This window comes from Oncorhynchus mykiss, chromosome 13 (genome assembly GCF_057628025.1).
Source record: "Oncorhynchus mykiss isolate SJ-2025 chromosome 13, ASM5762802v1, whole genome shotgun sequence".
Lineage (NCBI taxonomy): Eukaryota > Metazoa > Chordata > Actinopteri > Salmoniformes > Salmonidae > Oncorhynchus > Oncorhynchus mykiss.
The window spans coordinates 18,693,693-18,719,310 of record NC_143034.1 but is presented as its reverse complement, the minus strand read 5'-3'; the positions used below and the strand labels follow the sequence as shown (position 1 = coordinate 18,719,310).

At 44.1% G+C, this 25,618-nt stretch overlaps 1 protein-coding gene across 1 annotated transcript in view; it reads left to right on the top strand.

Annotated features, from left to right (window-relative positions):
* Positions 1-25,618, top strand: part of LOC118940345 (protein phosphatase 1 regulatory subunit 29-like) — a 274,541-nt gene that overhangs the window by 191,555 nt on the left and 57,368 nt on the right. Inside the window, exon 3 of the mRNA XM_090195554.1 lies at positions 8,385-8,454. The gene's annotated coding sequence lies outside the window, so the exon portion shown is untranslated. The remainder of the gene's footprint in view (positions 1-8,384; positions 8,455-25,618) is intronic.

Genomic DNA, 25,618 nt, shown 5'->3' with positions numbered 1-25,618 from the left:
CAGACTCAAATCATTGGCCCATGGCATTTCGCTAGACTGGCATTAGCATATCCTAACCATGTGTATGTGACCAATAAAATGTGATTTGTGAGAGAGACAGAGAGAGAGAGAGAGAGAGAGAGAGAGAGAGAGAGAGAGAGAGAGAGAGAGAGAGAGTGGCTGTGAACATTCTCGTGGATCCTGAATGGGGTTCTATAGAGATGGTGTATTTCCATTGACCTTTGAAGGAGTGAGTTGACAATAACAGTTGTTACTTCTTTATAATGCCCAGCCTTTCCTCTATGTGATTGTATGGGCTTATCACATCCCTGGACAGCATCCATCACGACACAACACAGTTAACTAATTGCCAGAGAAACTACATTTACATGTCAGTCATTTAGCAGACACTCTTATCCAGAGTGCCTTACAGGACCAATTAGGATTAAGTGACTTGCTCAAGGTAACAGCAGACATATTTTTCACCTAGTTGGCTTGGGGATAAGAACCAGCGACATTTTAGTTACTTGCCCAACACTCTTAACCACTAGGTTACCTGCCGGCCCAAACTCTCTGATTACTTGCCCAACGCTCTTAACCGATAGGTTACCTGCCGGCCCAAACTCTCTGATTACTTGCCCAACTCTCTTAACCGATAGGTTACCTGCCGGCCCAAACTCTCTGATTACTTGCCCAAACTCTTAACCGATAGGTTACCTGCCGGCCCAAACTCTCTGATTACTTGCCCAACGCTCTTAACCGATAGGTTACCTGCCGGCCCAAACTCTCTGATTACTTGCCCAACGCTCTTAACCGATAGGTTACCTGCCGGCCCAAACTCTCTGATTACTTGCCCAACGCTCTTAACCACAAGGTTACCTGCCGGCCCAAACTCTCTGATTACTTGCCCAACGCTCTTAACCACTAGGTTACCTGCCGGCCCAAACTCTCTGATTACTTGCCCAACTCTCTTAACCGATAGGTTACCTGCCGGCCCAAACTCTCTGATTACTTGCCCAACACTCTTAACCGATAGGTTACCTGCCGGCCCAAACTCTCTGATTACTTGCCCAACTCTCTTAACCGATAGGTTACCTGCCGGCCCAAACTCTCTGATTACTTGCCCAACGCTCTTAACCACTAGGTTACCTGCCGGCCCAAACTCTCTGATTACTTGCCCAACGCTCTTAACCACAAGGTTACCTGCCGGCCCAAACTCTCTGATTACTTGCCCAACGCTCTTAACCACTAGGTTACCTGCCGGCCCAAACTCTCTGATTACTTGCCCAACGTTCTTAACCACAAGGTTACCTGCCGGCCCAAACTCTCTGGTTTTTCCTTTTATTGTCCCCTTCTTTTCTTTCTAAACCCTTCCAGGTGTTCGTTATTCCCCATTCACACCCTTTGATCGGCAGACAGACCCCCCAATCAGGAACAGTCCTACCCGATTATCCTCCAATCAGAGTCCTTTATACCCACCAAAGACCCTCCCTCTTTTCATCCTTCAGGCCTGTTGATGCTTGATTCTACACACACACACACCCGTTCCATATTTAATGGTTAACATGTGGCGTAAGATGTGAGAACATCAAGAGAGCGTTAATTATTTGCTTCTTATTTTGGTGGATAAAAACACATATCGTCCATAAGGAGTGTGTGTATGTGTGTGCCTGCATGTGCCCGTGTGTGTACTTGTTTGTGTGTGTGTGTGTGTGAGGTGCAGTACAGTTTGGCAGCTGTTGTGTGGAACGTGGGCCGTACTGGGGAGCTAGCATTGGGAATATCCTTCATCTTCACTACAGTACCTACCCCCCCCCCCCCCCCCCCCACACACACACACACTTCACAGCCTCACACACACCCCAGACCCTCTCTACCTCTGCCCAAACAAAATACCCCCCACACACTCTCTGCGCACACCAACCTCACATCACACTTAAAAATCTGTATACCTGTCTCTATGCCCTGAACAACATCTCTGTACTTCTTGCTAGTCACTCCAACCCTCTCTACCTAGAGTAGATCAAGTCATAAAAAATACATACCCTCCCTCCCTCCCTCCCTCCCTCCCTCCCTCCCGTGTTCATACCTGGAGGGAGGGAGGATCTAACACTGTGTGATAGGTGAGAGCAGGTATTACATTCTCTTCTAAAAATGTATCAAGCCCTACAAAAATGTCCATGAAGTACAATCCACATAATAAATCACGTTTCCTGTTGCTGCGGGATTATTTTCCTGCTGTGAGAAACTGGTCATATTCAAATCCTACACTTGTACCTATCAAGTCAGGTCAGATCAGTGGTCAGTGTAAACATAAAGGACAGGCGGACAGGGAGGTAAAGAAGCACTTCTACCAGTATTCACACAGTGTCTAACACATCTCCCCTCAGAGTGTCACCATGCTGCAGTTAGTGTGGTGGTAGAGAAAGAGCAGTGTTCAGATTGAAGAGTGTTGTGTGTTCGTGTGTGTGTGTGACTCTGACAAGGTGAGCTCCTCTCAGTCACATGGTCCCTCTGTGAGCCTTAACCTGCTCTTCTTCTTTCTTAGTTGCTATTTTCATATTCTGTGTGTTTTTGTTCCACCTATTTTTAGTATTACGTTGTTATTGATTACTGCACAGTTGGGTTTAGTATTACGTTGTTATTGATTACTGCACAGTTGGGTTTAGTGCAAGAAAGGCATTTCACTGTGCTTGTGCACGTGACATTACAACTTGAAACGGAAACTTGAAATCAAAGGGACGCTCTGTGCCCCGTGAAAGGAAGAGGGGGGTGGGGGGGGTAGAAGGATATAGAAGACAGAGACTCACTACCTTAGAGAAAGAGACAGAGAGAGAGTAGAAATGGAGAAAGAGAGGAGAAAATAGAGCGAAAGCCTCCTGACTTCTGCCTCACAGAGAAGAGAAAGAGAGAGAATAAGAAAGTGACAGCGACCGACGTGCTGTCGAGTGATGTAGCGACCGACTGACTTAGGAGAGGGAGACAGAGAGAGAAGGACAGAGAGAATGAGAATGTAAACAAAACCGCAGATCATCCTGACTGCTGTGAATGATGACAATGACGATGTCGTGAATCTAACGTATTTCCAGACAACAGTCGTCTTTGTGTTTTCAGTTGTTGTGTTCGTGTAACCGATGTCGGATCAGAATTTTCTGAACATGTATTTTTCAGACATAAATACACGGAACACCCACACTGACACACAGTTACAGTATATAACACGTTTAAAGGGTGTGTGTGTGTGTGTGTGTGTGTGTGTGTGTGTGTGTGTGTGTGTGTGTGTGTGTGTGTGTGTGTGTGTGTGTGTGTGTGTGTGTGTGTGTGTCTCAGTCACCAGATCTCAACCCAATTGAAATCATCTGGGAGATTCTGGAGTGGTGTCTGAGACAGCGTTTTCCGGATGGTGGAGCTTTATGTGGAGCCTCTGGATCAGGAGCTCGGTGGCTTAGCGTCTACCACTATGGGAGGACTGACATCCAGGTCCACGTCCTCTGAGTGGCTGAGTCGTCCTCTGACTCGGATGAGCCCTGGTGTCATCCAGTTCTGGGGCTAGTGAGAGCAGGCGACTGAGGTCACTGACCGCTGTGCGTTGTTCTGGCCTCCGCCACCTCAAGGGACCTGAGTGTGGCTTCGATGCGATCCTCTCATGTACTGTTTTCCACCACCAACAAAATGGAATTTCTCATCCCTCAAATAGTTACAGACACTTGTAGGCTTTATGCCAAGGTGCATTGAAGATGTTCTGGCCCCACACCACATTAAGACACTTTATGTCTGTGTTTCCTTTATTTTGACATATACTGTACCTGCATGTTATGCCGAGAACAACGATAGAGGGAGGGAGGGAGGGAGGGAGGGAGGGAGAGAGGGAGGGGGATGGAGGGAGAGAGAGAGAGAGAGAGAGACAGAGGGAGAGATTGAAGAGAGAGAAAGAAACAGTAAAAGAGAGAGAGAGAAAGAAACAGTAAGAGAGAGAGAGAGAGAGAGAGAGAGAGAGCAACACAGGGAGAGAGGGGGACAGCAACAGAGAGAGAGAGAGAGAGAGAGAGAGAGAGAGAGAGAGAGAGAGAGAGAGAGAGAGAGAGCAACACAGGGAGAGAGGGGGACAGCAACAGAGAGAGAGAGAGAGCAACACAGGGAGAGACAGGGAGAGAGGGGGACATCAACAGAGAGAGAGACAGCCACACTGGGAAAGAGCAACACAGAGAGCGAGCGGGAACAACACACACACAGAGAGAGCAACACAGAGAGAGAGCGAGAGAGAGCAACACACAGAGAGAGAGAGCAACACCCAGAGAGAGAGAGAGCAACACACACACAGAGAGAAAGAGAGCGAGAGAACAACACACACAGCAACTCAGAGAGAGAGAGAGGGAGAGAGAGCAGACTCTCTTTCAACAGGACCAGTGATTTGTACATGGAAGCAGTATTGTCAGCTGTGTGTTGACTACACACTTTGTTGAAGACTCAGTCTGCCTGTACTGTGTTCAGCTCGTTATATAGTTTCAGTGTCTGTGTGTGTGTGTCTCTGTGTGTGTGTGTCTCTGTGTGTGTGTGTCTCTGTGTGTGTGTCTCTGTGTGTCTGTCTGTGTGTGTGTCTGTGTGTGTGTGTCTCTGTGTGTGTGTCTCTGTGTGTGTGTCTGTGTGTGTGTGTCTCTGTGTGTGTGTCTGTGTGTGTGTGTCTGTGTGTGTGTGTCTCTGTGTGTGTGTCTGTGTGTGTGTGTCTGTGTGTGTGTCTGTGTGTGTGTGTCTGTGTGTGTGTGTCTGTGTGTGTGTCTGTGTGTGTCTCTGTGTGTGTGTGTCTGTGTGTGTGTGTCTCTGTGTGTGTGTCTGTGTGTGTGTTTCCTCTGTTCTATATTTAGCCGCCCAACATCTTTGGCCTTTGAAGTGGTGCAGGCCTCCAGTGAATGTTAACTAGATGGATGCAAATCTCTCAGCTAAATCTATCAAATTGAACACACACACACACAAAGGCTCTAAGAATTGAATACCAATTAGTTTGGAGGGAGCTACTAGATTGTATATAAATTGTCTTAGTTTTCTACTGTCTGACTGATAGCTGTTAGCACTGAGAGTCGGAGAGGAATCTCGGAAAACTAAAATCTTGGTAGAGATCTATGAGAAAAGATCCTAATGAGACTAGTGAAGTTCCCATCCCCCAAGCCCAAAACTCTCAGCCAGTTTTGGAAAAGTCTCTAGGCCAGTCCCCTCCCCTTTGTAAATTGGAGACATGCGATCACCTGGCTGTCCCCATAGGAGACCTCTTTGAAGAACTGTTTCTGGGTTCAGAAAATGGTTCTACCTTGAACCATCCAATAGGGACAGCTTAAGAACCGTTTTGGAATCATTTTTTCTAAGAGTGTATTCCTCTTTCAGGTTTCTCCTTTTCAACTATCTTGTTTTTGTCTTGCTCCCTTCCGCCTCTTTTCTCGCTCTCTCATCTTGCTCTCATCTTTCTCTCTCCTCTCATCGTACCCCTCCTCTCACCCCATGCCTCTTTCTCTCATCCCCCTTTATTAGGTCTTTTGTTTTCCCCCGTTCCTTCACACCCCTCCTCTCCTCTCACCCCATGTTGGCATCCTGTTGACCTAATTCGAAGCGCTCCGTTCCAGAAAAACAAGAGAGCAGAACAGGGGAATTTGCCAGATATTACAGTTTGTTTCTCTCTTTCCTCTGTCCTCTTCTTCCTCTTCTCCGTTCTCTCTCCTCCATCCTCTTCCTCTTTCTCTTCTCCGTTCTCTCTCCTCCATCCTCTTCCTCTTGCTCTTCTCCATTCTCTCTCTCCTCTGTCCTCTTCTTCCTCTTCTCCGTTCTCTCTCTCCTCTGTCCTCTTTTTCCTCTTCTCCATTCTCTCTCCTCCATCCTCTTCCTCTTGCTCTTCTTCATTCTCTCTCTCCTCTGTCCTCTTCTTCCTCTTCTCCGTTCTCTCTCCTCCGTCCTCTTCCTCTTGCTCTTCTCCATTCTCTCTCCTCTGTCCTCTTCTTCCTCTTCTCCATTCTCTCTCCTCTGTCCTCTTCTTCTACCTCTTCTCCATTCTCTCTCCTCTGTCCTCTTCTTCCTCTTCTCCATTCTCTCTCCTCCGTCCTCTTCTTCTTCCTCTTCTCCATTCTCTCTCCTCTGTCCTCTTCTTCTTCCTCTTCTCCTTTCTCTCTCCTCTGTCCTCTTCTTCCTCTTCTCCATTCTCTCTCCTCCGTCCTCTTCTTCTTCCTCTTCTCCATTCTCTCTCCTCTGTCCTCTTCTTCTTCCTCTTCTCCTTTCTCTCTCCTCTGTCCTCTTCTTCCTCTTCTCTATTCTCTCTCCTCTGTCTTCTTCTTCTTCCTCTTCTCCATTCTCTCTCTGTCTCTTCTTCTTCCACTTCTACCTCTTCTTCCTCTTCTCCATTCTCTCTCCTCCGTCCTCTTCTTCTTCCTCTTCTCTATTCTCTCTCCTCTGTCCTCTTCTTCCTCTTCTCCATTCTCTCTCTGTCTCTTCTTCTTCCACTTCTACCTCTTCTTCCTCTTCTCCATTCTCTCTCCTCCGTCCTCTTCTTCTTCCTCTTCTCTATTCTCTCTCCTCCGTCCTCTTCTTCTTCCTCTTCTCCATTCTCTCTCCTCTGTCCTCTTCTTCTTCCTCTTCTCTATTCTCTCTCCTCTGTCCTCTTCTTCCTCTTCTCTATTCTCTCTCCTCTGTCCTCTTCTTCTTCCTCTTCTCCATTCTCTCTCCTCCGTCCTCTTCTTCTTCCTCTTCTCCATTCTCTCTCCTCCATCCTCTTCCTCTTGCTCTTCTTCATTCTCTCTCTCCTCTGTCCTCTTCTTCTTCCTCTTCTCCATTCTCTCTCCTCCGTCCTCTTCTTCTTCCACTTCTCTATTCTCTCTCCTCTGTCCTCTTCTCCATTCTCTCTCCCCCGTCCTCTTCTTCTTCCTCTTCTCCATTCTCTCTCCCCCGTCCTATTCTTCTTCCTCTTCTCCATTCTCTCTCCCCCGTCCTCTTCTTCTTCCTCTTCTCCATTCTCTCTCCTCTGTCCTCTTCTTCCTCTTCTCCATTCTCTTTCTCCTCCGTCCTCTTCATGCTCTTCTCCATTTCCTCCCTTTCCTCCCCCTCTTCCTCTCAAAGTGGAGACATGGTTCTTGATCTCTCTGGGGGAGAGATGGAGGGAGGTGGAGGAATAGATGGTGGGATTAATAGAGAAGCTGATTTATTGGGGTTAGTGTAGGAGAGGAGAAGAAGGGAAGGAAATCAAAATGAGATTTGTCACGTGCTTCATAAACAACAGGTGTAGACTAACAGTGAAATGCTTACTTACGGTCCCTTACCAACAATGCAGAGAGAAGAATAGAACAATTATAGAAAGAAACTACAATAATACGAGGCTTCACCCATCGCTCCTCTCCTCCCTCTCCTCGCCCTCTCTTCCCCTCTGCTCTGACCCCCTGGCATTTGCTTGATGAGGTGTTTTTCTTTCAGTATTCGCTGTTCATTTGCTTTCTTTCTCTCCCTCCGTTCTGTCTGTTTGTTGTCTCTCTCCCTAATGCTCTCTTTAGAGCCTGCAGACAGCCTGTGCCCTAGATTGCCACTCCGTGTCTCTCTCTCTCTCTCTGTGTGTGTGTGTGTGTGTGTGTGTCTCTGTATGTGCGTGTGTCTTTGTATGTGCGTGTGTCTCTGTATGTGCGTGTGTCTCTCTCTCTGTATGTGCGTGTGTCTCTGTATGTGCGTGTGTCTCTGTATGTGCGTGTGTCTCTCTCTCTCTCTCTGTATGTGCGTGTGTCTCTGTATGTGCGTGTGTCTCTGTATGTGTGTGTTTGCTCTCCTCTGTCAGTCTACAGATTCAACTAGCCCCCTGTTAAAAACAGAGAGAGACTTGTGCATGGTGATGATAGTCTTGTCAAGATCCAAAGGCTCCTTCCACGATTAAAGGTTGACAAATAAAATCAGGGAGTCCTGGGTTTGGGGGTGGAACAGGACCTCTTTGGGCTGAGAGTTGGACTGTGAAATAGGCCTAGGTGGGGAAGTAAGACTGTAACACACCTGCTCCTCCTGTACAATTGTACTAGATGTGGCTCTATGTAGAACAGTCACTATAGAGGTATAATACTCTTTATATGGCTCTATGTAGAACAGTCACTAGGGGGTATAATACTCTTTATATGGCTCTATGCAGAACAGTCACTAAGGGGTATAATACTCTTTATATGGCTCTATGTAGAACAGTCACTAGGGGGTATAATACTCTTTATATGGCTCTATGTAGAACATCACTATAGAGGTATACCTAGGAATCTAGGAATGAGGACTGTAATGTGTGTTATCTGGTGGAGAACAGAGCAGGATACACATTTCTGCTGTTCGCTGTAACAAACGGACAATACAGTTGTACTATATTGTATCATTGCATTACCCTGACCTCTGACCTTGTATCTCCCCCACAGTGAGAGTCCGCACAGTCAGCACAGGGCCATAGAGGAAGTGGACAACGAGGAAAAAAGACCAGCAAAGATTGTGAGAACCAGACTACACTTTTGAAGTAATTACCATATGTGGATGTAACGCCTCTTTACAGCTCCGGGCAGAAAAAATTTAGGTTCCAGATTATATCTATTACAGGTGTGATGTTGATATATCATGTTAGTTAGGTAGTAAGTAGCCTAGCGGTTATTACAGGTGGGATGTTGATATGTCATGTTAGTTAGGTGGTAAGTAGCCTAGAGGTTAGAGCAGATGTGATGTTGATATGTCATGTTAGTTAGGTGGTAAGTAGCCTAGAGGTTAGAGCAGATGTGATGTTGATATATCATGTTAGTTAGGTGGTAAGTAGCCTAGAGGTTATTACAGGTGGGATGTTGATATGTCATGTTAGTTACAGTGCCTTGCGAAAGTATTCGGCCCCCTTGAACTTTACGACCTTTTGCCACATTTCAGGTTTCAAACACAAAGATATAAAACTGTATTTTTTGTGAAGAATCAACAACAAGTGGGACACAATCATGAAGTGGAACGACATTTATTGGATATTTCAAACTTATTTAACAAATCAAAAACTGAAAAATTGGGCGTGCAAAATTATTCAGCCCCCTTAAGTTAATACTTTGTAGCGCCACCTTTTGCTGCGATTACAGCTGTAAGTCGCTTGGGGTATGTCTCTATCAGTTTTGCACATCGAGAGACTGAAATGTTTTCCCATTCCTCCTTGCAAAACAGCTCGAGCTCAGTGAGGTTGGATGGAGAGCATTTGTGAACAGCAGTTTTCAGTTCTTTCCACAGATTCTCGATTGGATTCAGGTCTGGACTTTGACTTGGCCATTCTAACACCTGGATATGTTTATTTTTGAACCATTCCATTGTAGATTTTGCTTTATGTTTTGGATCATTGTCTTGTTGGAAGACAAATCTCCGTCCCAGTCTCAGGTCTTTTGCAGACTCCATCAGGTTTTCTTCCAGAATGGTCCTGTATTTGGCTCCATCCATCTTCCCATCAATTTTAACCATCTTCCCTGTCCCTGCTGAAGAAAAGCAGGCCCAAACCATGATGCTGCCACCACCATGTTTGACAGTGGGGATGGTGTGTTCAGGGTGATGAGCTGTGTTGCTTTTACGCCAAACATAACGTTTTGCATTGTTGCCAAAAAGGTCAATTTTGGTTTCATCTGACCAGAGCACCTTCTTCCACATGTTTGGTGTGTCTCCCAGGTGGCTTGTGGCAAACTTTAAACAACACTTTTTATGGATATCTTTAAGAAATGGCTTTCTTCTTGCCACTCTTCCATAAAGGCCAGATTTGTGCAATATACGACTGATTGTTGTCCTATGGACAGAGTCTCCCACCTCAGCTGTAGATCTCTGCAGTTCATCCAGAGTGATCATGGGCCTCTTGGCTGCATCTCTGATCAGTCTTCTCCTTGTATGAGCTGAAAGTTTAGAGGGACAGCCAGGTCTTGGTAGATTTGCAGTGGTCTGATACTCCTTCCATTTCAATATTATCGCTTGCATAGTGCTCCTTGGGATGTTTAAAGCTTGGGAAATCTTTTTGTATCCAAATCCGGCTTTAAACTTCTTCACAACAGTATCTCGGACCTGCCTGGTGTGTTCCTTGTTCTTCATGATGCTCTCTGCGCTTTTAACGGACCTCTGAGACTATCACAGTGCAGGTGCATTCATACAGAGACTTGATTACACACAGGTGGATTGTATTTATCATCATTAGTCATTTAGGTCAACATTGGATCATTCAGAGATCCTCACTGAACTTCTGGAGAGAGTTTGCTGCACTGAAAGTAAAGGGGCTGAATAATTTTGCACACCCAATTTTTCAGTTTTTGATTTGTTAAAAAAGTTTGAAATATCCAATAAATGTCGTTCCACTTCATGATTGTGTCCCACTTGTTGTTGATTCTTCACAAAAAAATACAGTTTTATATCTTTGTGTTTGAAGCCTGAAATGTGGCAAAAGGTCGTAAAGTTCAAGGGGGCCGAATACTTTCGCAAGGCACTGTATATTACAGGTGTGTTGTTGATATGTCAAATCAAATCAAATCAAATCACATTTTATTTGTCACATACACATGGTTAGCAGATGTTAATGCGAGTGTAGCGAAATGCTTGTGCTTCTAGTTCCGACAATGCAGTAATAACCAACGAGTAATCTAACTAACAATTCCAAAACTACTACCTTATACACACAAGTGTAAAGGGATAAATAATATGTACATAAAGATATATGAATGAGTGATGGTACAGAACGGCATAGGCAAGATGCAGTAGATGGTATTGAGTACATTATATTCATATGAGATGAGTATGTAAACAAAGTGGCATAGTTTAAAGTGGCTAGTGATACATGTATTACATACAGATTTAGTAGATGATATAGAGTACAGTATATACGTATACATATGAGATGAATAATGTAGGGTATGTAAACATTGTATTAAGTAGCATTGTTTAAAGTGGCTGGTGATATATTTTACATCAATTCCCATTATTAAAGTGGCTGGAGTTGAGTCAGTGTGTTGGCAGCAGCCACTCAATGTTAGTGGTGGCTGTTTAACAGTCTGATGGCCTTGAGATAGAAGCTGTTTTTCAGTCTCTCGGTCCCAGCGTTGATGCACCTGTACTGACCTCGCCTTCTGGATGATAGCGGGGTGAACAGGCAGTGGCTCGGGTGGTTGTTGTCCTTGATGATCTTTATGGCCTTCCTGTGACATCGGGTGGTGTAGGTGTCCTGGAGGGCAGGTAGTTTGCCCCCGGTGATGCATTGTGCAGACCGCACTACCCTCTGGAGAGCTTTACGGTTGTGGGCGGAGCAGTTGCCGTACCAGGCGGTGATACAGCCCGCCAGGATGCTCTCGATTGTGCATCTGTAGAAGTTTGTGAGTGCTTTTGGTGACAAGCCGAATTTCTTCAGCCTCCTGAGGTTGAAGAGGCGCTGCTGCGCCTTCTTCACGATGCTGTCTGTGTGGGTGGACCAATTCCGTTTGTCTGTGATGTGTACGCCGAGGAACTTAAAACCTACTACCCTCTCCACTACTGTTCCATCGATGTGGATAGGGGGGGGGGGGGGTTCCCTCTGCTGTTTCCTGAAGTCCACAATCATCTCCTTAGTTTTGTTGACGTTGAGTGTGAGGTTATTTTCCTGACACCACACTCCGAGGGCCCTCACCTCCTTCCTGTATGCCGTCTTGGGGAGGAGGTGAGGGCCCTCGGAGTGTCATGTTAGTTAGGTGGTAAGTAGCCTAGAGGTTATTACAGGTGTGATGTTGATATATCATGTTAGTTAGGTGGTAAGTAGCCTAGAGGTTATTATAGGTGGGATGTTGATATATCATGTTAGTTAGGTGGTAAGTAGCCTAGAGGTTATTACAGGTGGGATGTTGATATATCATGTTAGTTAGGTGGTAAGTAGCCTAGAGGTTATTATAGGTGGGATGTTGATATATCATGTTAGTTAGGTGGTAAGTAGCCTAGCGGTTAGAGCAGGTGTGATGTTGATATGTCATGTTAGTTAGGTGGTAAGTAGCCTAGCGGTTAGAGCAGGTGTGATGTTGATATATCATGTTAGTTAGGTGGTAAGTAGCCTAGAGGTTATTACAGGTGGGATGTTGATATATCATGTTAGTTAGGTGGTAAGTAGCCTAGAGGTTATTATAGGTGGGATGTTGATATATCATGTTAGTTAGGTGGTAAGTAGCCTAGAGGTTATTATAGGTGGGATGATGATATACCATGTTAGTTAGGTGGTAAGTAGCCTAGAGGTTAGAGCAGGTGTGATGTTGATATGTCATGTTAGTTAGGTGGTAAGTAGCCTAGCGGTTAGAGCAGGTGTGATGTTGATATATCATGTTAGTTAGGTAGTAAGTAGCCTAGCGGTTAGAGCAGGTGTGATGTTGATATGTCATGTTAGTTAGGTGGTAAGTAGCCTAGCGTTTAGAGCAGGTGTGATGTTGATATGTCATGTTAGTTAGGTGGTAAGTAGCCTAGAGGTTATTATAGGTGTGATGTTGATATATCATGTTAGTTAGGTGGTAAGTAGCCTAGCGGTTAGAGCAGGTGTGATGTTGACATGCCATGTTAGTTAGGTGGTAAGTAGCCTAGCGGTTATTATAGGTGTGATGTTGATATATCATGTTAGTTAGGTGGTAAGTAGCCTAGCGGTTAGAGCAGGTGTGATGTTGATATGTCATGTTAGTTAGGTGGTAAGTAGCCTAGCGGTTATTATAGGTGTGATGTTGATATATCATGTTAGTTAGGTGGTAAGTAGCCTAGCGGTTAGAGCAGGTGTGATGTTGATATATCATGTTAGTTAGATGGTAATTAGCCTAGAGGTTATTACAGGTGGGATGATGATATACCATGTTAGTTAGGTGGTGTTCCAGATTATATCTATTATAGGTGTGATGTTGATATGTCATGTTAGTTAGGTGGTAAGTAGCCTAGCGGTTAGAGCAGGTGTGATGTTGATATGTCATGTTAGTTAGGTGGTAAGTAGCCTAGCGGTTAGAGCATATGTGATGTTGATATGTCATGTTAGGTGGTAAGTAGCCTAGCGGTTAGAGCAGGTGTGATGTTGATATGTCATGTTAGTTAGGTGGTAAGTAGCCTAGAGGTTATTACAGGTGTGATGTTGATATGTCATGTTGTTAGGTGTTGTTCCAGATTATATCTATTACAGGTGTGTTGATGATATATCATGTTAGTTAGGTGGTGTTCCAGATTATATCTATTTCAGGTGTGATGTTGATATGTCATGTTAGTTAGGTGGTGTTCCAGATTATATCTATTACAGCTGTGTTGATGATATGTCAAGTTAGTTAGGTGGTAAGTAGCCTAGAGGTTATTACAGGTGTGATGTTGATATATCATGTTAGTTAGGTAGTAAGTAGCCTAGCGGTTAGAGCAGGTGTGATGTTGATACATCATGTTAGTTAGGTGGTAAGTAGCCTAGCGGTTATTATAGGTGTGATGTTGATATGTCATGTTAGTTAGGTGGTAAGTAGCCTAGCGGTTAGAGCAGGTGTGATGTTGATATGTCATGTTAGTTAGGTGGTAAGTAGCCTTGAGGTTATTATAGGTGGGATGTTGATATATCATGTTAGTTAGGTGGTAAGTAGCCTAGCGGTTAGAGCAGGTGTGATGTTGATATATCATGTTAGTTAGGTGGTAAGTAGCCTTGAGGTTATTATAGGTGGGATGTTGATATGTCATGTTAGTTAGGTGGTAAGTAGCCTAGAGGTTATTACAGGAGTGATGTTGATATATCATGTTAGTTAGGTGGTAAGTAGCCTAGCGGTTATTATAGGTGTGTTGTTGATATATCATGTTAGTTAGGTGGTAAGTAGCCTGGAGGTCATTACAGGTGGGATGTTGATATATCATGTTAGTTAGGTGGTAAGTAGCCTAGAGGTTATTACAGGTGTGTTGATGATATACCATGTTAGTTAGTATTTTTATTTGTTCTGAATGTGGTTCCTGAGACATTGTGACATGTGATGCTTTTTATAGTGCTCTTTATAGTGTTCTTAATAGTGCTCTCTACTAGTGCTCTCTAATAGTGCTCTCTAATAGTGCTCTTTATAGTGCTCTTTATAGTGCTCTTTATAGTGCTCTTTATAGTGCTCTCTAATAGTGCTCTTTATAGTGCTCTTTATAGTGCTCTTTATAGTGCTCTCTAATAGTGCTCTCTAATAGTGCTCTTTATAGTGCTCTTTATAGTGCGCTTTATAGTGCTCTCTAATAGTGCTCTCTAATAGTGCTCTCTAATAGTGCTCTTTATAGTGCTCTTTATAGTGCTCTTTATAGTGCTCTTTATAGTGCTCTCTAATAGTGCTCTCTAATAGTGCTCTTTATAGTGCTCTTTATAGTGCTCTTTATAGTGCTCTTTATAGTGCTCTCTAATAGTGCTCTCTAATAGTGCTCTCTAATAGTGCTCTCTAATAGTGCTCTTTATAGTGCTCTTTATAGTGCTCTTTATAGTGCTCTTTATAGTGCGCTTTATAGTGTGCTTTATAGTGCTCTCTAATAGTGCTCTCTAATAGTGCTCTCTAATAGTGCTCTTTATAGTGCTCTTTATAGTGCTCTTTATAGTGCTCTCTAATAGTGCTCTCTAATAGTGCTCTTTATAGTGCTCTTTATAGTGCTCTTTATAGTGCGCTTTATAGTGCTCTCTAATAGTGCTCTCTAATAGTGCTCTTTATAGTGCTCTTTATAGTGCTCTTTATAGTGCTCTTTATAGTGCTCTCTAATAGTGCTCTCTAATGGTGCTCTTTATAGTGCTCTTTATAGTGCTCTTTATAGTGCTCTTTATAGTGCTCTCTAATAGTGCTCTCTAATAGTGCTCTTTATAGTGCTCTTTATAGTGCTCTTTATAGTGCTCTTTATAGTGCGCTTTATAGTGCTCTCTAATAGTGCTCTCTAATAGTGCTCTCTAATAGTGCTCTTTATAGTGCTCTTTATAGTGCTCTTTATAGTGCTCTCTAATAGTGCTCTCTAATAGTGCTCTCTAATAGTGCTCTTTATAGTGCTCTCTAATAGTGCTCTCTAATAGTGCTCTCTAATAGTGCTCTCCAATAGTGCTCTTTATAGTGCTCTTTATAGTGCTCTTTATAGTGCTCTCTAATAGTGCTCTCTAATAGTGCTCTCTAATAGTGCTCTCTAATAGTGCTCTCTAATAGTGCTCTCTAATAGTGCTCTTTATAGTGCTCTTTATAGTGCTCTTTATAGTGCTTTTTATAGTGCTCTCTAATAGTGCTCTCTAATAGTGCTCTCTAATAGTGCTCTTTATAGTGCTCTCTAATAGTGCTCTCTAATAGTGCTCTCTAATAGTGCTCTTTATAGTGCTCTCTAATAGTGCTCTCTAATAGTGCTCTCTAATAGTGCTCTTTATAGTGCTCTTTATAGTGCTCTTTATAGTGCTCTTTATAGTGCTCTTTATAGTGCTCTTTATAGTGCTCTTTATAGTGCTCTTTATAGTGCTCTTTATAGTGCGAATGCGATAAAGACTTCCTGGAACATGTCTCTTACTAAGAGACTGCCGGAGAGTATTCAGGATACTAGGGATGAAGACCAGAACGACCCCAATAGAGACTGAAGGGGACAGCAAGGCCAAGGGCACAGACAGACAGTACAATTCATTACCATACAATGAGTACAGGCAGTGTAAAGGAGAGAGGAAGATGAGTCTCCAGGCGGAGGAAAATAAGTAACAGGGTCTAGTATTCACAAAGCGTCTCAGACTAGGAGTGCCGAGGTATGATCTACTGAGTCGCTTTATGATAACAGGCCCTGATTACTAAGAGAAAACAGAGTGAACGAGAGACGATAGTAGAATGAAAAGGACTGAAGAAGAGAGATGAAAATATGAACAGAACGTTGCAAGGTAGAAAATGAGTGACATTTAAAAAATGTCAACACCTGCTTTATGAAAGAGAGAGAGAGAGGGAGGGAGAGAGACTGTCAAAGAGAGGGAGGGAGGGAGGGAGGGAGGGAGGGAGGGAGGGAGGGAGGGAGGGAGGGAGACTGTGAGAGAGAGGGAGCGAGGTAGATAGGAGGGAGACTGTGACAGAGAGAAAAATGGAGAGAGAAAGATATATAGAGAGGGAGAGAGGCTGTGAAAGTGAGAGAAAAATAGAGAGGGAGAGAGGTAGAGGGAAAGAGAGAGAAAGAGAGAGGGAGGGAGAAATAGATATATAGATAGAGGGAGAGAGACTGTGAAAGAGAGAGAGAGGGAGGGAGAGAGATGTGAAAGAGAGGCGGGAAGAAAGAGACAAGAGAGTGACAGAGGTGTGTGTGTGTGTGTGTGTGTGTGTGTGTGTGTGTGTGTGTGTGTGTGTGTGTGTGTGTGTGTGTCTTTGTGTTTTTGTGAGTGACTGACTGACTGAGAGGGGAGATTAAAATGTCAAGAACCCCAAAGTAAGGAAGAAAGGGGTTATCAAAAGCTCCAACATCTCTGTCCACTGACCGCCTGCACTTCTCTGCTGGAGCGACAGGAGTGGGGAACTAGAAATCCTCTGTCCAAATGTGGAGAGGGGGAGGAAGTGGTGGGAGAAATGGGTAGGAGGTGAAGAGTGGAAGAGAGGGAGAGAAGCCAGTGTATGTGTGGATGTTTTAATCCAGTCCCAGAGGAATGTCAAGCCACAAACACACACACACACACACACACACACACACACACACACACACACACACACACACACACACACACACACACACACACACACACACACACACACACACACACACACACACACATTTCTTAAAGTGTGAAAGAGTGTCCCAATACTTTTGAAATGTGCAGCCATGGTTACTCATGGCTCTAAACAATATACCATCATTCATGATTTACTTCAGATATTGGTATGAACAAGGTAGAACATTGTATAATATACCAGGTTGTACTATAAACACACTACACAGTCCTAACCTGTTAATTGATTAGTAGATTATCGCTAAGGAGCAAATATAGGGCTCTGGTCAAAACTAGTGGTTTATACAGTATAGGTCTCTGGTCATAACTAGTGGTTTATATTGGGCTCTGGTCATAACTAGTGGTTTATACAGTATTGGGCTCTGGTCAAAACTAGTGGCTTATATTGGGCTCTGGTCATAACTAGTGGCTTATATTGGGCTCTGGTCAAAACTAGTGGTTTATACAGTATAGGTCTCTGGTCAAAACTAGTGGTTTATACAGTATTGGGCTCTGGTCAAAACTAGTGGCTTATATTGGGCTCTGGTCATAACTAGTGGCTTATATTGGGCTCTGGTCATAACTAGTGGCTTATATTGGGCTCTGGTCAAAACTAGTGGTTTATACAGTATTGGGCTCTGGTCAAAACTAGTGGCTTATATTGGGCTCTGGTCATAACTAGTGGCTTATATTGGGCTCTGGTCAAAACTAGTGGCTTATATAGGGCTCTGGTCATAACTAGTGGCTTATATTGGGCTCTGGTCATAACTAGTGGCTTTATATAGGGCTCTGGTCATAACTAGTGGCTTATATTGCGCTCTGGTCATAACTAGTGGCTTATATAGGGCTCTGGTCATAACTAGTGGCTTATATAGGGCTCTGGTCATAACTAGTGGCTTATATAGGGCTCTGGTCATAACTAGTGGCTTATATAGGGCTCTGGTCATAACTAGTGGCTTATATAGGTCTCTGGTCATAACTAGTGGCTTATATAGGGCTCTGGTCATAACTAGTGGCTTATATTGGGCTCTGGTCAAAACTAGTGGCTTATATAGGGCTCTGGTCTAAACTAGTGGCTTATATAGGGGGCCATTTGGCACGTGTCACATGTCTTGTCTGTGAGTTTATTAGAGGTATACTGTGGATGTAGGTGGAGGTACAGCACTGTGTATGTAGGTGGAGGTACAGCACTGTGGATGTAGGGGGAGGTACAGCACTGTGGATGTAGGGGGAGGTACAGCACTGTGGATGTAGGGGGAGGTACAGCACTGTGTATGTAGGTGGAGGTACAGCACTGTGGATGTAGGTGGAGGTACAGCACTGTGGATGTAGGTGGAGGTACAGCACTGTGGATGTAGGTGGAGGTACAGCACTGTGGATGTAGGGGGAGGTACAGCACTGTGGATGTAGGGGGAGGTACAGCACTGTGGATGTAGGTGGAGGTACAGCACTGTGGATGTAGGTGGAGCTACAGCACTGTGGATGTAGGGGGAGGTACAGCACTGTGGATGTAGGTGGAGGTACAGCACTGTGGATGTAGGTGGAGGTACAGCACTGTGGATGTAGGTGGAGGTACAGCACTGTGGATGTAGGTGGAGGTACAGCACTGTGGATGTAGGGGGAGGTACAGCACTGTGGATGTAGGGGGAGGTACAGCACTTCTCTTGTTCCTTTTTTCATCTTCTCCTTCTCTCTTGTTGAATGGATTGGTACACAGGAGCCTGGAAGCTTGTTGCCCCAGAGCACTTAAAAACATTGGGATATAGAGAGAGAGAAGGAGAGAGAAAGGGGAGATGACGAGAGAGGGATATGGAGGGAGGGAGAGAAACACATGTACCGTTTCCCTGTACAGCAGCACTCTATAGAGATCCAATGCACCTTGAGACAGACAGGACGAGGCTATTAAACACAGGGCTGTAACAGAATGAGGGGGGTGAGAGAGAGTTGGTGAAATATAGAGAAGGTGAGAGAGGTAAAGAGAGGGAGAGGGAAAGAAAGGGAGAGGTAAAGAGAGAGAGAGGTAAAGAGAGAGAGGTAAAGAGAGGGAGAGGGAAATAGAGGGAGAGGTAAAGAGAGAGAGAGGTAAAGAGAGGGAGAGGTAAAGAGAGGGAGAGGTAAAGAGAGAGAGGTAAAGAGAGAGAGGTAAAGAGAGAGAGGTAAAGAGAGAGAGGTAAAGAGAGGGAGAGGGAAAGAGAGGGAGAGGGAAAGAGAGGGAGAGGTAAAGAGAGGGAGAGGTAAAGAGAGAGAGGTAAAGAGAGAGAGGTAAAGAGAGGGAGAGGTAAAGAGAGGGAGAGGTAAAGAGAGGGAGAGGGAAAGAGAGGGAGAGGGGAAGAGGGAAAGAGAGGGAGAGGGAAAGAGAGGGAGAGGGAAAGAGAGGGAGAGGTAAATTGAGGGAGAGGGAAAGAGAGGGAGAGGTAAAGAGAGGGAGAGGTAAAGAGAGGGAGAGGTAAAGAGAGGGAGAGGTAAAGAGAGGGAGAGGTAAAGAGAGGGAGGGGTAAAGAGAGGGAGAGGGAAAGAGAGGGAGAGGGAAAGAGAGGGAGAGGTAAAGAGAGGGAGAGGTAAAGAGAGAGAGGTAAAGAGAGAGAGGTAAAGAGAGGGAGAGGGAAAGAGAGGGAGAGGGAAAGAGAGGGAGAGGTAAAGAGAGGGAGAGGTAAAGAGAGGGAGAGGTAAAGAGAGAGAGGTAAAGAGAGGGAGAGGTAAAGAGAGGGAGAGTGAAAGAGGGGGAGAGGGAAAGAGAGGGAGAGGGAAAGAGGGAAAGAGAGGGAGAGGTAAAGAGAGGGAGAGGTAAAGAGAGGGAGAAGGAAAGAGAGGGAGAGGTAAAGAGAGGGAGAGGGAAAGAGAGGGAGAGGAAAAGAGAGGGAGAGGGAAAGAGAGGGAGAGGTAAAGAGAGGGAGAGGTAAAGAGAGGGAGAGGTAAAGAGAGAGAGGTAAAGAGAGGGAGAGGTAAAGAGAGGGAGAGGGAAAGAGGGGGAGAGGGAAAGAGAGGGAGAGGGAAAGAGGGAAAGAGAGGGAGAGGTAAAGAGAGGGAGAGGTTAAGAGAGGGAGAGGGAAAGAGAGGGAGAGGTAAAGAGAGGGAGAGGGAAAGAGAGGGAGAGGTAAAGAGAGGGAGAGGTAAAGAGAGGGAGAGGGAAAGAGAGGGAGAGGGAAAGAGAGGGAGAGGTAAAGAGAGAGAGAGGTAAAGAGAGGGAGAGGTATAGTGTCGAGGGACAGAAAGATGGAGAGGTAGTTGAGAGAGAAAATAAGTGAGAGGGTTGAGGTAACAACAAAGTCTTGGACTAATGGGCTGCAGATGTACTTCTAACGAGGTACCCAGACAACACAACATGCATTAGCATCAATTATAACTGGGAAAGAGAGACTTTGAATCAAAAGCTAGCCGTGCCCCATGAACTGCAGTTACACAATAACACATTCCTGAGAAACAGCCTTTTCCTCTCTCTCAGTCTGAAAGCTTGGCCTCCCAGAGACACCCCAGGTGTATAGAGACTTATAGGGTTCATCCAAAATGGCTCCCTCTTCCCTATATTAGTGCATTACGTTTGAGCAGGGCCCGTATGGCACTATTTAAGGGAATAGTGTGCCATTTGAGACGTAGCTGTAGTCATTGGAATAGGCTGATATAAAGACAAGAGCGTGCTAAGGTTTTAATGCAGTTTGGATGCAGTAGGGTTTGACACTGGCTGGATGTACATTCGTAGAGTAAAGAGAGGAACTGTTGTGGGCTGTTTTCCTCACTGGAGTGTTTGGGCCTCTGGGCCTCTGCCTATGTGTACCAAACAGGGTGGGGGTCAATTATAATTGAAGTTAGTCATTTCAGTCATTTATATTTCACATGAATACATAGAAAAACATTTTCAATAAATAGTTTCTTCTTTTCAGTTTATTGAGAAGTCCTTGACAATAGATGCACTTTTTTTAAAAACAATTATTAACTTAGAATTTCAGTTTCCTTTTTCAATTGACCCCAATCGTTGTACCAAATACAAATATGACAAACAACGTCTTAGATGCTGATTGGCACACAGGGCATATATGACCCAATAAGACTTGACTTACAGTGACATAATCGGCATATCATATATAGCCAATCAATCTTGGCTCATCCGGCTCTTGATAAGCTCATTACTGTTTTCTAGTCATCTTCTGATGATAAAATATTGATTTTTAATTCAACCTTTGACATGTTGATTGACTGGCCGATCATCTTATGTCTGTCTATAAGATTGGTCTGCAACTAGTGGTCTGCTGGCCAGTTCTGGCCCCAAGGAACACATTCCTTGGCCTCCAATATCCACCCATTTTTTTTAATGAATTATTTGAAGGGATTCACTGTGTTTTCCTGTGAATGTTCAGCTCTGCATGCGAACAGTGGGAAACAAACAAACAGTAGTGTACTGCTCTGGCTCTTACCACAGGCCATACCAGTGTCCAGCTGTGTGTTTGTGCGCATGTGTCCATTACCTGAGGCCATACCCAGAATCCCTCACACCAGGAAGACAGCGATGACCTCGTTAATTGGGTCACGTATTGTTTTAGTGTCTGAGTTGCCACAGGCAACAACGACCCTTTCACTTCTGAATGTGCGCTGTGTTAAGGAGCAGTGCGGCTTGGTTGGGTTGTGTATCGGAGGACGCATGACTTGCAACATTCATCTGTTAATTATGGTCTGTCACTGCTGAGCTAGGGCCAGGTGTGTGTGTGTGTGTGATGATAATGTCTTTCAAAATATCTCATTTTTACTTTGTTTTTTTTTTTTGGGGGGGGGGGGGTTTTACTTTGGGATTGTGATGCTGTGAAACCTTTTGTTATTCTTTAAAAAAAATCCTTGACATGGTCAAATAACTCAAGCATACAGTGCATTGGGAAAGTATTCAGACCCCTTGACATTTCCCACATTTTGTTACGTTACAGCCTTATTCTTATCATCAATCTACATCCAATACCCTTTAATAAAAAAGTGAAAACAGGTTTTTAGAAATGTTTATAAATTAAAACAGACGTACCTTATTTACATAAGTATTCCGACCCTTTGCTATGAGACTTGAAATTGAGCTCAGGAGCATCCTGTTTCCATTGATCATCCTTGAGATGTTTCTACAACTTGATTGGAGTCAACCTGTGGTAAATTCAATTGATTGGACATTATTTGGAAAGGCACTCACCTGTCTATATAAGGTCACACAGTTGACAGTGCACGTCAGAGCAAAAACCAAGCCATGAGGTCGAAGGAATTGTCCGTAGCTCTCCGAGACAGGATTGCGTTGAGGCACAGATCCGAAAAATTAAAGTTCCCCAGGAACACAGTGGCCTCCATTATTCTTAAAAGGAAGAAGTTTGGAACCACCAAGACTCTTCTGATTGAGCAATCATGGGAGAAGGGCAGTGACAGTTCTAGCTTGTATGGCTCCCTGGGTGAACCTCCATTTCAGCGGCCCCTCCCACCCCCCAAAAAAATCACCATTCTGCTCTAACTGTTATTTTTATTCAGACATTTGGAACAACACATAAATAATCATAACAATTAAAACTATATAAATATAAAAATATATACAAAAAAAAGACTAATAAGACTGATACATATAAAAAAGACAAATATAAACAAATTGTAGTATACAAATACAAATAAAAAGATAATCGAATTATTACACTATTACCCTATTGCTAACAAAAACACACAAATAAAACTCAATTACACAAATCATATATCACACAAATACACAAATAGAATAACACACTTATAAAGAAGAGAACCTGATTATTACACTATTGAACTTCAAACAAGAAACACACCAACTAAATTGTTAAACCTTGACCTTTCTTGCCTTCCTTGATGCCAAGTCATCAATGACATCATCATAGGAAATCTGCCCAACTACGGCATGGTTAATACTGATGACAGCAAGGCCACTAAGGCGTTCCTGTGGCATGGTGGCCCTCAGGTAGGATTTGATGAGCTTCAGCTTTGAAAAGCTCTGCTCTGCTTCAGCTTTGAAAAGCTCCTCTCTGCTTCAACTTTGAAAAGCTCCTCTCTGCTTCCTCTCTGTAGATACATTCTGAGAGCAGTCCACAGATGTAGACACATTCTGAGAGCAGTCCACAGATGTAGACACATTCTGAGAGCAGTCCACAGATGAAGACACATTCTGAGAGCAGTCCTCAGATGTAGATACATTCTGAGCAGTCCACAGATGAAGACACATTCTGAGAGCAGTCCACAGATGAAGACACATTCTGAGAGCAGTCCACAGATGTAGATACATTCTGAGAGCAGTCCACAGATGTAGATACATTCTGAGAGCAGTCCACAGATGTAGATACATTCTGAGAGCAGTCCACAGATGAAGACACATTCTGAGAGCAGTCCACAGATGTAGATACATTCTGAGAACAGTCCACAGATGTAGATACATTCTGAGAGCAGTCCACAGATGTAGATACATTCTGAGAGCAGTCCACAGATGTAGACACATTCTGAGAGCAGTCCACAGATGTAGATACATTCTGAGAGCAGTCCACAGATGTAGATACATTCTGAGAGCAGTCCACAGATGTAGATACATTCTGAGAGCAGTCCACAGATGAAGACACATCCTGAGAGTAGTCCACAGATGTAGATACATTCTGAGAGCAGTCCACAGATGTAGATACATTCTGAGAGCAGTCCACAGATGAAGATACATTCTGAGAGCAGTCCACAGATGAAGATACATTCTGAGAGGAGTCCACAGATGAAGATACATTCTGAGAGCAGTCCACAGATGAAGATACATTCTGAGAGCAGTCCACAGATGAAGATACATTCTGAGAGCAGTCCACAGATGTAGATACATTCTGAGAGCAGTCCACAGATGAAGATACATTCTGAGAGCAGTCCACAGATGAAGATACATTCTGAGAGCAGTCCACAGATGAAGATACATTCTGAGTGCAGTCCACAGATGAAGACACATTCTGAGAGCAGTCCACAGATGTAGATACATTCTGAGAGCAGTCCACAGATGTAGATACATTCTGAGAGCAGTCCACAGATGAAAACACATTCTGAGAGCAGTCCACAGATGTAGATACATTCTGAGAGCAGTCCACAGATGAAGATACATTCTGAGAGCAGTCCACAGATGAAGATACATTCTGAGAGCAGTCCACAGATGAAGACACATTCTGAGAGCAGTCCACAGATGTAGATACATTCTGAGAGCAGTCCACAGATGTAGATACATTCTGAGAGCAGTCCACAGATGTAGATACATTCTGAGAGCAGTCCACAGATGAAAACACATTCTGAGAGCAGTCCACAGATGTAGATACATTTGGACTGATTTTATATTATTATTAATGATTTCGCACAAACCAGAAGAAAAGGCAACAATATGTCTGTGAAACTATAGATTCACAGTGTTATGAATGATTTGTGGTTTATTTGGTAGCATTTCATAGTGTGACTGATTGTACTAATTGCATTAGTACTGTACTAAGTTAGAGGTGCGCTATTTGATAGATTCCCCACTCCCCCTTCCTCTGGCTTCCAGTGGGGAGACCTGAGGTCAACCTACCCCCGTCCCCCTCCCCATCTCGTACTTCTGAGTGGGAGAACTTCCCAGGCAGTAGCCTGCCTAGCTTACAAACTAGAATCAGGGTGCCCACTCCGACAAGGTTAATTTACCCACAGTCCCACACGGTGACATATCATTGACGTGAAGTGCAAATGAGTGACAGAAAACCGATCGCCCAAACGTCACCATTACGATTTTTTTTGGTGCGGGCACCCCATGCCACCCCCGGCAAGATGCCGCCTCGGGTGGCTGCCCATGTCGCCTATACCTAAATCCTCTCTACTGGAGAAGGGCCTTGGTCAGGGAGGTGACCAAGAATCTGATGATCATTTTGACAGAACTCCAGAGGTCCTCTCTGGAAATGGGAGAATCTTCCAGAAGGACAACCACATCTGCAGCAGTCCAACAATCGGTTCTTAATGGTTGAGGGGCCAGACGGAAGCCACTCATCAGTTAAAGGGACATGACGACCTACTTTGCGAAAAGTTAGCTAAAGGAAAAAAGATTCTCTGGTCTGATGAAACCAAGATTGAACTCTTTGGCCTGAATGCCAAGCGTCCCGCCTGGAGGAAACCTGGCACCATCCCTACTGTGAAGCATGGTGGTGGCAGCATCATTCTGTGGGGATGTTTTTCAGTGGCAGGGACTGGGAGACTAGTCAGGATCGAGGCAAAGATGAACAGAGCAAAGTACAGAGAGATTATTGATGAAAACCTGCCCCAGAGCGCTCAGGACTTCAGACAGGGGTGAAGGTTCACCTTTCAACAGGACAACAACCCTAAACACACAGCCAAGACAACGCAGGAGTGGCTTTGGGTCTCTGAATGTCCTTGAGTGGCCCTATGTAAATATGTCAATGTGTAAATGTGATATTTTTTAAATGTATATTTAATACATTTGCAAAAAATCCAGAAACCTGTTTTTGCTTTGTCATTATGGGGTATTGTGTGTAGATTGATGAGGGAAAAATACAATTTAATCCATTTTAGAATGGTCTGCAGGAAAGATTTTTCTTGGACATTTTGGAAAACTTTGAAAAACGTATTCTCATGAACCTTAAGTTCAAATGATGTATGTAGGCCCATGGTAGATCTCTGAACCTGAGCAAAGCTACGAGATTGGTTAAGACATGGCTGAGTTATTGATCAATCAGGAAATCAGATTTTCCATGTCCATTTAAATCCTTTGTAAATCCACTTTACAAGAGGGCCTATCAACCTAAAACCTTTTACAGTCAAAGATATGACCATGATGAACCATGTTCAGTTTGGCGTTGATATCTTAAAAAATAAGGACACTGTTAACAATTCCCTTTTTTTTGACTATGTAACGCTAATACTTCAAATAATCCCAATCCACTTCTCATGGACCACAAGTCTGATCCACTTCTCATGGACCACAAGTCTGATCCACTTCTCATGGACCACAAGTCAGAT